At 32.1% G+C, this 12,946-nt stretch overlaps 1 protein-coding gene and 1 non-coding gene across 7 annotated transcripts in view; both read right to left on the reverse strand.

Moving 5' to 3' along the window:
• Nucleotides 1–12,946, reverse strand: part of Cdh18 (cadherin 18) — a 903,781-nt gene that overhangs the window by 480,159 nt on the left and 410,676 nt on the right. The window lies entirely within an intron of this gene.
• On the reverse strand, nucleotides 263–368 carry LOC120885925 (U6 spliceosomal RNA). Its single transcript, XR_005728724.1, has one exon. It is a non-coding gene; the product is annotated as a U6 spliceosomal RNA (small nuclear RNA).

Below are 12,946 nucleotides of genomic sequence, written 5' to 3' on the forward strand. Positions count from 1 at the left end.
AAATTCAGTCCCTAGTAATTTGCTTTTCCTTTCTTGCCTCCTACTGCCTCTTCCCTTCTCTCTATTGTACTGTTCTTTCTGCTATTTAATATCAGATTTTTAAAAAATTAGTCCCTTGTGGATACACATGATGGTCAGTTTCACTCTGGTATATCCCTATCTTTACATAGGAATATTAGGTCAGATTCATTTTACTGTTTTGCCCTTATTCTGTCCCTCCTCCCCTCCTACCAATCCTCTTTTTTTCCTTCGTGAATATTTCAGAAATATGGAAGCTTCATGAATGTGCATATCATCCTTGTGCAGGAGGCATGCTAATTTTCTCTGAAACATTCAAATTTTAGTACATGTGCTGCCTAAGGTAGCACTCACATGGTCTTCAATATGGCAATTTTTCAACCAACTATATGCCCTATGACACTCCAGTGATTCTGAACTACAATAACTTCCTAGGGCCATGTATATTTTTAATGCCTTTTTATATTCTCTTCCTTCTACCTGGAATAGCTCATTGGTATCCTCTGTTCAGTTTGTATCTAACGGGATGTAGCTAGAAAGGGTTTTGTTTTGAAAACCTTCCTTTCCACTCAGAGGCCATGATGGACAGTTCCTCTTTACTGCATGAAGAATTCTGCCTCTTTCCTAAAACTACACACCTTAACAGGCTGTAAAAATATTCGTCTTTGGTATTCTTTCCCACTTGTCTATGAGCTTCTAAGGGTCAGAGGCTTTGTCTTAACCTATGGAGAATAGCAGATTTTTCATAAATTTAAAAAAGTCATACGCATTAATGTGAAGCCTATGATTTTTTCCCCAGGATAAAAGGAGAAGCCTAAGAAAAATGTCAAATAATACATGTCAGAATATTTTCAACTTCTCAATTCTCTCTTTGTACTTAATTGGTCACATTTCCATTTAGGGAATCTTCATATGAAACATGTAAAATAGATTCGTATACTTCCAAACTAGTGGGTGTGAAAATGATGATAGTTGAATCATTTGCTTAATTAGCAAAGGGAAATCAATGTTTTATTTCAGTCTTTGGACAAAATTGACCAAATTTTGTTGCCCAAATATGATTTCTTTTCCTTTCAATGGAATAATATCTGGTGAAGGCCGAGGTCACTTTTAACTGCTGTAATTTTCTCTTAATCAGCTTTCTTGTCCTCAGTCTCATTTTCCTTTAATCAGTTCAGGCATTCCCCATTGTTAGGGCGCATCTGAAATCATAATGTTCAAGTGTGCTTTTGAGGCCAGCCACCCAGCAAATTCTTTTGTATCACACCTTTCTTCACAGACTCCTTCCTTGTTATCCATTTAGCTCACAGTCCCTTTTCCTACATAAAATCTTCTGCTTGGAAATATGTTTTTACAAATATATGCCAATTCACAAGCCCAATATAAATCTTACTTTTTAATTATATCACCCATGAAAGGTAGTAAAAATATGTATTCTAAACATTTTTCCCATATAATTTTTCCACAAAGTAAATACACGTGTACATTACTGTTTTCTTAAGTAACTTATTATTTTTTGGTTCATGTTAGCAATTTGACCTGGAAGATATATATAAAGAACATCTTAGTCACAGGAGAAAACATTGAAGAAAATTGCTTAATGGGATTATATAAAAGGATTTGCGGTCAGGCAGATCAGATTCATGGTCTCTTCAGAAATTTGCCAATTAGTTGCTCTATGGCCATTGATGAATTGCTTACAGTTTCTAAGGCTTAGTTTTCTGAAATGAGGAAAAGCATACAATGTTTCTCATTGAATTTCTGTGAGGTTCAGAAAGAATATATATGTGCCAAGCCTGGAAGCTTTCTTTAGTTCACAATTGCTTATTAAACAAAAAAGATCCACATACTGATATTCATTTTATGTGTCTATGGATATAATCATATTAATTTTAATTTTCTACCATGCAGCAAAATATAAATATTTTTGTTTTTTGTCTTAGAGTTCTTCTGAGAGACAGCCATATTTGGGTCAAAATCAACTATATGTTTAACCACACTTGGCCGTATACAGGAGATTAACATTAGAAATAAGGTTATCATAATCTGTTGAAAATTGACAGAAAGTTTTAGCTAAAATATAGCTTTAAATAGTATAATTTAGATCTTAATACCAGAATCAACAAAATTAATTTCAGTGAAATTAATGCTAATTATTTCACATGGCTTTTATAAGTAAATGACTCTAAAATTTTTATGAATGATTAAAATATATGTTTGGATATACCAAACAGGTTCCTGATGTTCACATAATATGCATAATACACTTTTAGGTTAATTTATACTACAACATAAAGGATAAGTTTTAATAAGAAATAAGTCAATGCATATATAGATTGATATATTTACCAATTTTGATAAATGACTGTATGTGTAAAATACACAGCAATAATAATCATCAAAATTTCAATGGAAAAGGGACACAACTGAGCATTTACTGGGAATCTGTTTCACATATGGTGCAGTGTAAGATGCTTTGCCTGCATTAGTTAACTGAATCCTTGGAGCACAAATGCGGCAGGGGATTTTTTCGGTGTACTCATACAAAAGGCAGCTCTGTGAGGTGAAGAAGCTCTCCCTTGTGACCTTTGTGGTAAGTGCTGGGGCTGCAGCTTGACTCATCATGGAGCTTGGCTACCTTCCCATCTGAGACTGTCACTTGACATCTACAACTTAAAAATGTACTAATTTTTTTGCTGTGATCTTGTAAGAAAAGCCACCAGAGGAGATTCCCTCAAGGTAGGGTCAGTATATATTAGGGAATATGTAAACTAACATAAGTAAATTTTTTTTTCTGTTTAGGAAAGATTTGAATAATACTGGTGGTCTTTGCTCTTATTGTTAAAATGTAGAAAAAATTTTATGAATTATTTTCATAATTAGTTAATACTGACTTAGAAGCATAGTGATTACTTGTCTGATTATTTTGAAACACTGTAGCTATATTTCTTCAACTTCTTAATTTTTGCATACAAGCAGATATCTAAAAATGTGTAAACTGTTTATACACTATAATGCAAAATTTACATTATCATTAAATTAAGAATAATATACTAATAAATTAAAATATATATTTAAGACTCAGAAATGAAAATACATCCACCTTTTATTTCTGAAAAATAAGTCCTTCATCATTAAGAAAATGGCAAATAATTTAGTTTATTCCACAGAAGCATTATACTAGGTGAAATAAGATTAAAGTTGTTAAAGATGACTCTAATTCCATGTACTTCTTTCTACTATTTTTAAATATATTTGAGCTAATATGGCATAGATGTATGTAACCAATAATATAGTTTCATTGACTTCCTGAGATATGTATCTAATATTTCTTGATCAATTTGAAAGCATCCAAAATATTTAAATTTAGAACATTTGAATGGTCTTGTAAGTATTCACTAAAGAGCAAATTATGTGTCCTTATACACCAAACAGATAGTCTAATTCTTTAGCAATACTAAATATAGACTTTTTTTCTTAATTACATGATGCTTTGGGGAAAAAAATCTAAAAGTTTTCAATAAAATAAAGAATTCCTACATTTCCATTTGAGTCTATCAAAAATCATCTTTTGAACAAAAAATTTTAAAAAAATTTTATTCAAACATTACCCTGAATTAAACTGTTTGAAGATTATGTATTGGAATTCCAAACCTCATTTTAACTGTTAAACATGTCAATTGTCACTAAAAGAGTTGGTTATATGAATATACATATATATATATATATATATAGTATATATAATATATAGTATTTATAAATGTGTGTATATATATATGTGTGTATGTGTATATATGTGTGTGTGTGTGTGTGTGTGTGTGTGTGTGTGTATATATATATATATATATATATATATATACACACATAATCATATACTCCCATAACCAGTACTAACATCCACTCACATGTGACAGGTTACACTTAAAGAAATTCCTCGTAGTCCCATAATTCTGAACCGGTAGCTGCTTACATTAATGTCTGTCTTTAAAGAAACAGGGTCATTGGCCTGGGGTTGTGACTCAGTGGCAGAACACTTGCCTGACATGTATGAGGTGCTGGGTTTGATTCTCCACATTGCATAGAAAATAAAGATTCATCAACAACTAATAAATAAATAAACAGAGTCAACAGCATTATAACTATGACTTATTTTGAAATGGATTACTGTGCATGTTATATATCTATATACATATATATGTATATATACATGTTTATATATACATGTGTGTGTGTGTGTGTGTGTATATATATATATATATATATATATATATCTTTTTCCTTGGTGACATTCCCATTAGAACATGTAAAATGCTTGGCCATACTCCCAGAATTTCTTTTTTATTTGCAAGTCTTTCTTTCACTTAAGTTATGTTCAAATCTCAGCATGTACAACAAAATGATTGAACTTCTGCTTTGTGGGTTACTTAAAACAAGAATTTTTCCTTGTGTTTATGAGATTATCTTTCCTAAGTATTGGAAAATGATTAATGGCTATTTTTTTAAAAAAATATTTTGTATGAAATATAGTAGCAAATTTTAAAGTTTTATCATTTGGAGCATTCAAAAAGGGTATATCTTTTTAATTGTATTATTTTCAGAACATGAAAAACATATTAATATTGGTTTTTATTGCTTTGTAACAAATTACTACAAACTTAGGGCTGTAAAATAACACAGTTCTGTAGGAAAAAAAAAGCAAATACAGAAACTGAATTCTCTGCTCAAAATATCACAAAGAAGAAATCAAGGTGCTTACTATTCTCAATTTTTATTTGGATGCTCTAGGGAAAAAATTTGCCCCCAAGTTTATTCTGAATGTTGTTAGAATTTAGTTGGGAATGAAATCAAGTATTTAGAATAAATGTCTACACCACTGTGTTTGTTGCAGAATTATTCAGAATAGCCAAGATAGGGAATCAATCTAACCACCAAGTAACTGATGAATGGATAAAGAAAATTTGGTGTATATACACAATGAAATATTGATCAGTCATTTTAAAAAAAGGAAAGATTGGGTCACTTACACAATGTAGATTAACCAGAAAATCATTATGCTAGGTGAAATAAGCTAGGGGCATAAAAATAAATACCATGTGTTCATGCTCATATATGTAATCTAAAAAAGTGGATGCAGGGAAGTGGAATGAAGAACGATTTTCTGTGGCTCAGGAGGGTAAAGGAGATGGGATATAGAGAGATTGGTCAATGGATTCAAAGTCACACTTAGGAGGTCGAAGTTTTGGTGAGCTGTTGTACAATAGCTATATTTCAAAGTAGCTAGAGAGGACAGTGAATGTTCCTGTCATAGGATAAATATTTGAGGTGAGAGACCTGCTAAATACCTTGATTTGACTATTACACAATATGGGCACATATAAAAATATTCATTTTGTACCCAGTACATATATATAGTATGTGTCAATTAGAAACAAACAACAAGCAAATATGAAACAAATGCTGCCCCATGTGCTTTTAGGATCATGTCTCATTATCCCTGAAGGCCAGAGCTAAGGCCTTTCAACTCACAGAGGCTGTATTTATTTTTGCCTTATTGCCTTCTTCATCTTCTGGCCAGAAACAACAGTATTTTGAATATTACATGCTTCAAATCTATTTCTTCTTTTTATGTCACCAGCTAAATAAAGCTGTATGCATTAGAAGAGCTCAGAAAATTAGCTCAGGCCTACCTGGCTTACTTCCCTATCTTTTGGTCCATTGTGTCATACAATGTAAGCTTATTGATCAGGACTGCTTAGGCTATTCTGTTTGGTTATTCTGTTTGGCTATTCATTCTCCTGGATGAATTTTATGATTTTTTTACTAATTCTCTGAAGAATGTCATTGGTATTTTGATAGACATTGCATTGGATATGTGGATCATTTTCTGTATGGATATTTTTATAATATTGTTTTGGCTTATCCAAAAATCAAGTGTATTTCCATTTTCTAAGGTCTTCAGTTTCTTTCTTTAGTTTTCTATAATGTCATTGTAGTGGCCTTTCACTGCTTAGTTGCTGCAGTCCGGCTACAGCAAAATAATCCCGGGGGTGACGAGCAACTTGTGTAGATTGATACAGCTGGAGTAGGAGCTGTTTATTGTAGGACAACAGAGGTATTTATACATTCCACACAGCTTATCTTAATTAACATAAACTAGATACAGCAGTCAACCAATAAGAAATCTCCACACTTAATGGCTGGCTGGCGCCACCTCACAAACCACTCCCCCTAGCAAAATACCAGGCACCATCCTGACTTGTTTACAGACTCTAACACTTAGTTAGGTTTATTCTCAAGCATTTTATACTTTTGAGGCTATTATGAAATGAATTGTTTTCCTGATTTATTTCTTGGCAGATTCAATAGTGGAGTATATGAGAGTTACTGATTTTTAGATGTTGATCCTGCATCCTGCTACTTTGCTGAATTTGTGTATCAGCTTTAGAAGTTTTCTGGTGGAGCTTTAGGAGTCTTCTAAGGATAGGATTGTGTCAACTGTAAGCAGAGTTAACTTGAGTTCTTCCTTTTGTGTTTGTATCCTTCGATTTCTTTCTCTTGTCTGATTACTCTGAATAGAGTTTCACAAACTATATTGGATAGGAGTGGTGAACGTGGACATCTTTATCTTATCCCTGATTTCATAGGAAATGCTTTCACTTTTTTACACTCTGTAGGATGTTGGCTTTGGTTTTGTTGTACATAGTCTACATGATGTTTAGGTAAATTCTTTCTGTCCTTAGCTTCTCTAGTGTTTTAAACATAAATGGGTGCTCAATTTTGTCAAAGGCTTTTTCTTAATCCATCTAGTCACAGGTTTAAAGTCCATCTTCATATTTCCAAGTATTGGGATGGATGGAAATTTGTGGTGGGAGATCAATTTAGAATCCTGCCCATCAGTATTACTTTTAAAATATTTCATATATTAAATTTTAAAGATATAAATTTGTGTAACTCATTCATAAAACAGATTAGTTTTGGATCTTTTAAAAAATTCCACATATAGATATTATTTTTATATTCTAGTTAAACATTTATTTGTGTTTTTAATCACTAGGTATAAGAAGTATTTAAACAAAATAACAATGAAAGCCAAATCATACATCTTTAAGTTATTGTATGTGTGAGTATATGAATGAAATTAAAACAAATGATTTTATTGTTTAAAATTGATTTTTCTTTATAGTAATATGTTATACAAGTGAAAATATATAGATGCTGCTTTATTTAAAATATTCATTTAAAAAAAATTGTAGGAACTCCATTTATTCCCTAATGTAATATGCCCTTACTCTAATAGGGGTCATGATGAAGTTTTGGTTCAAATTTATTTTAGTCAAATATTGGGCTCTAGATCAACAATGGCCATGAAGGATGTTCTATGTTAGGTAGAAATGTCTAGAACTCTATAACACCTTGCTGTGTCATGGAATGAGAGCCACTCGAAGAGTTAGATTCTAACTCAAAAGATGTGAATAAACTTCTAATAAGTAGCTGAAGGCTATCAGTAACTATGATCTTGCAAAGAGTGATAAGGAAGACATTTCAGTGTGTACCATATTTATTTATTGAACATAACATCTAAATTCCATATATAGTGTTTATTCTAAGGTATCATCATGGAAACACATAAACACAAATGCCTTCAAATCATTGAGATTTTCATGAAAGTCTTTATGATCTCACTCTTGATTAATAAACCAATTGAATATCAAATTGCTATAAGTTTTGGTAGTAAGTACCAGTAAATATTCATTCCAGGATCAACAGAAAGCCATTTATATTGGTATCAGTAAGATAAGATGCAACAATAATTGGTCATATCTGTTGTATGAGAGGGGTTTTTGGCTATTACTCAAAAATAAATAAATAGATAGATAGGTAGATAGATAGATAAAAACATGCATGCTTACATCTAAGTTCCTGAGTTACGATTTACAAAAACATTTCTACTTAATGAATATCAATTAGCAACTTAAGAAATCTAGGCAAATTGATGTTTGATTGGCCAATAGAAGAGCTGATGATAGTTATTCACATCCCAGTGCAAATTGCATAGTAAGAATTAGATGACAGATCATATAAAATATCCTGTACAACTAGAAAGTGCCTTTCATAGGTGAGCTATCCCTACATAACACATGGAATAGTAACATTATAAAAGGATTGTGCAAATATTGTTAAAAGATAGATCTAAACTAATATAATAATATTTTCCGTATCAGAATGAATTCCTTTGCACTGAAAAGAATTGACAATTATATAGACAATTTCAAAATTGAGAGTAGGTCCATTTATCTCGTTTTATTTTTTCTTGTTGTCTTTTTTTAATTTCAGTCAAATCATGCACATTTGATTTTTATCCAAACTAAGAAAAATTCTCCAAACTCCACTTTCCCCTTTTAACATAATTAAATCAAAATTATAGACAAATATGGCTGATCACTTAGAGGACATGGGGGCCTATACATTTCCTTTACTTGCTTTAAGAGTCACAGAAGTACAAGGGAGTCATGAGTGACCTTAGCGAGATTATGATTGCTACGTGTGTATGCACTGATTTGAGTTTGTTCAAAGGAAATTTATAGAATAAATAATATAGAATTTTGTGAGTTACTCTAGTCTTTATTAATTTAACAAAATGATTGTTACAGATATATTACTATAATGAAAATAACTAGAAAAACCAAAGATTTCATACTTATGTTAGCCAGTAAAGGAAGACTTAGAAAAATTAAATGGTTTAAAATATCAGTATACTGACAATCTTCAGAAAGGACTAATGTAATCACAAAGTCCTGGGTACTCCATCACATATACTGATCATATATTTCTGTTAAGTGCAAAGTACATCAGAAGTGACAGGTAACAAAGGGACAGGATTCCCCAGTGACACATGAAACTCCTGAGTGCACTGGGGAATTGCATAACTACTTCACTTGTACCTTATAAATCGAGACCTTAATTTCACCCCTGTTGATCTCCATGCTCCTGTTTTTTCATTAATTGGAAAGTCAGTTAATGACTCTATCATTGGAAGGAATCCAAGATTCTTGTGCCTAAGCTACTCTGTTTTTCAAGAAAAAAACAAATCAAACAAACAAAAAATCAAAGGCAATATGTGTATTGACAGTCTTATTACTTGGCTGACTTATTGTCTATAAATATATGTCTCAGGCCCTGTACTAAATATTTGAATGATTTGGACTGTTTGAAATCATATAATTTCCAGCAAACAATGATGAGGCTAGCACACCTTTGAAGTAATACATACTCCTAAACTTAACAAAGGATTCTTGAGCCCAGTTTCTTTCTCTGGAGAGTGATTTCACTCATTTCACAGAAAAACAAATCCTGAAATTCTAATGTTAAAAGTAAGATTTAAATGTCTAATACAAACACTTTTCCTTTAACACATGAGTAAAGGGAGTTTATTTGTTTGGGATCAGATTAGAATCTAGTAGCAAATCTGTGAGGTACAGAGAACTATAAATCATCCTTCAAATTGTCTTAATTCGTGTAATCAATACACTGAAATCTACAAAATAAAACTGGACCTAAAAAAATCTCAAAGTACATAAATTTTGGATCTCAAAGTACTAAATTGTAGAGATGGGGGGGAGAGGAAAATGGACAACTTTCTTCCATAGTATTCTCCTTACATAAGACCTTGGAAAACAAACTGTCACTGCAGTGCTAAATTTTTCTTCATTTTATGTGCCATGCATGTTCACTAAGAGTTCAGAAACCAGAAGCAATTAAGGATTCTTCTAGTAGTGACAAGGAACAATACTTTTCTCCTCTTAAAAGTTTTGTTTTAAAAAATTATGGGAATGCAATGTGATAATTTGATACACATATAGAGTGTTTAATGATCCAATCTATGTACTTAGTTCCTCTATCTTCTTAAACATTTTTTTTAAATTGGACTAGCATGTAATAATTATGCACACTTATGGGGAGTGGTGTGATATTTTAATACATTCACATATTGTGCACTAATCATGGTAACTAATGTTTACATCTCCTTATCGTTGCTCTAGATATGCTGCTTTTTATCTTCTCTTCAATGTATTCATAAAATTTATGTCAGTATGAACTATAATAAACACCCTGTGCTGTAGAACACTAGAAGTTCTCTCTACTGAGATTTGGTGCCTATTATCTTGCCTCCATCAACTCCTTTTCCCCATCCTCCCTTGTCTCTAATAATTACTATTCTACCTTCAGATATACTGCTTCTAGCTTCCACATATGAGAGAGCATCTGTTATTTTTCTTTATGTGTCTGATTTGTTTTCCTTAATATTTTAACACAATTGGCATGTTATCACTGCTTTCTAATGCCTGAATAATATTCCATTTTTTATATGTACCACATTTTCTTTATGCCGTTACTCATTGATGAGGGTCTAGGTTAATTCTATCTCTTAGCAAATAAGAGTTGTGCAGTGGTAAAACTGGGGATGTTTTTGTCCCTTTATGCTGTTTTTTTTCTTTTGGATATAAATTCAGAAGTGAGATAACATAATATTATGTCAGATTTTTAAAAATTATTTTGTGTACCTCCCATCCTATTCTCCATAATAGCTATATTAATTTATATTCCTACTAACAGTATATAAGAGTTCCTTTTACTCTAAATATGTGAACTACATGAGGAACTCAAAAAACTCAATAACAACAACAAAAAAACCCTCAAACAATATAATTAAAAATGGACTTATAGTACATTGAGTAGACACTTCTTGTAACAAATACAAATGTTCAATGAACTTATAGAAAAATGTTCAGCATAATTAGCCATCAAAGAATTGAAAATCAAAATCACAATGAGATATCTTGTCACTTCAGTTAGAAATACAGGATTGAAAAGAAAAAACAATGGCATTAGTCTCATCTCAAGAAATGTTTTCCTTTCTATCACATTATTGAGGTTTAGTAGGTAATTCCTAAACCCTCATTGTCATAAAAAATAAAACTAAAAATCAGAGAATATTGAAAGTTATAAAGGATTGGAGTGCCTTTTATCAAACAGACGGAAGCACAGCAACCGTGATCAGCTGTACCAAAATATTCAGACCACTGCAAAACAGACCAAATTAGATGGAATATATGTCTCACCAGGAAGCAAGCAGACTAGCTGAAATCCACAGTCTTAATGTTCCACCCTCTGAATGCATATGGCTCTAACACTTAGTTTCTAGAATTATTTATGTCTAATGTGGCTGTGGTGTTTCTTTTCCCTGTCCAATTTGAAAAGTTAAATCCCTTATCTTGGCATGGTGGAACCAAATATAATATCAGAAAGAGATAATAGGTCTGTTTCTATTGGCAACCAGATACTTTATATCCTGTAATATTTTGGCAAACAATGTATGCAAACATATTTAGCATACACAACAGCTAATGTAGTCCTTTAACATTAATATTGATTATACAATTGAAATATAATGAAGTAGGCTGTCATGCTTTGTACAGATTTTTTTAATGAATGAAAGTCAGTTATTTTCTACAAAATTCCAAACTTTCCATGATGATTAGATATTATAGAGAATATGTAAATATAAACATAGCATACATTTTATGGATATTTCTTTTAAAATTCTCTGATCCTGAAGTAGCACACTGTAAAAGGAATCTCATAGAAGAATGACACAATTCTCAAAAATTACAGAAAATTGAAAGGAATGACTTACAATGAAACAGATGGCAATGGAAGCAGCTGTGTGCCATCACTTCTAAGTGCGTTAGACACATATGTGGCTGGGAATATGGAGTGCGTAGGGGAAAGAGTTGCGACTGTACAAAAAAAATGAGAAATTGATGGAGCTTTCACTTTTCTACCATGAGACTAAAACAGAAGGACCCAAGATTCATTCTCCATCAAGCACTTTTCTATTTACCAAATGAAGGGAAAATTACTCTTATATAAACAATGGAAAAAATTTGCTCTCATACTTTTAATTTTTTTTTATCCTGTGCTTATTTAAAGTTATTGTGTAATCTGGCTTACTTTTCTGTGAATAACCACTTCTCTTCTAAATGTGCAGTGTTTTGTGGAGGCACAGTTTGTCATGATTAATTTTATGTGTTCACTTGATGGGGTCAGGGGGTATCTAGACTTGTGATTGAACATTATTTCTGAGTGTATATTTGAGGATATTTCTGAAAGTAGTTAACATTTAAATTGGTGAACTGAGTAAAACAAACTGCCCTCTCCAATGTGGGTGGGCCTCGTTGGATGCACTGAGACTCTAAATAGAATAAAAAACTGTGTCAAAAAGGAGTTTGTTTGTTTGTGTTTTCCCAGTTTAATTTTTATTGTATTGTGATATCAGTCTTCTATCTTTGGTACCAGACTACGAATGGAATCGAAACTATCACCTCTCTTGGTGTTTCACCCTTTGATTCCGATTGAAACTATACTATTGGCTCTTTTAAGTCTGGACTTCCCAGGCTCCATTAGTGTGAACATATTTCTCATAAAACTTATTATAGTAAAGCTAAACTAATTTTAAATATATAAAATGTTATATAACAAGAAAATACACATGAATTCTCACTCTCCTTCTTCTTCTCCCTCTGCATTTTCTCTATTTCTCTGGAGAACCCTGACTGTCACTCTTTTACAGGGACTGTGTCTAGGGCATGTAAATGTGCCTTAAATGGCCAATGAAGGTAACTGCATTGATTGCTTCCACATTTAAGCTATACAATCCATTGCATGATTAGACATAGATCTTAACTTTCTTCCCACTCAACAATATAATGAACACCTAGGACAAACCTGCATCATCTTGGGCTCTTCTATGAGTATTAGCAAAGTCAGCCCATCATGACACAATGTTAGATAGGCAGTGTTAGTCAGACACTGCTATATACACTGCATAGGGTATCCTATGCTGTCTGCTACATACCTCACCTCCCCA

This window comes from Ictidomys tridecemlineatus, chromosome 1, assembly GCF_052094955.1.
Source record: "Ictidomys tridecemlineatus isolate mIctTri1 chromosome 1, mIctTri1.hap1, whole genome shotgun sequence".
NCBI lineage: Eukaryota > Metazoa > Chordata > Mammalia > Rodentia > Sciuridae > Ictidomys > Ictidomys tridecemlineatus.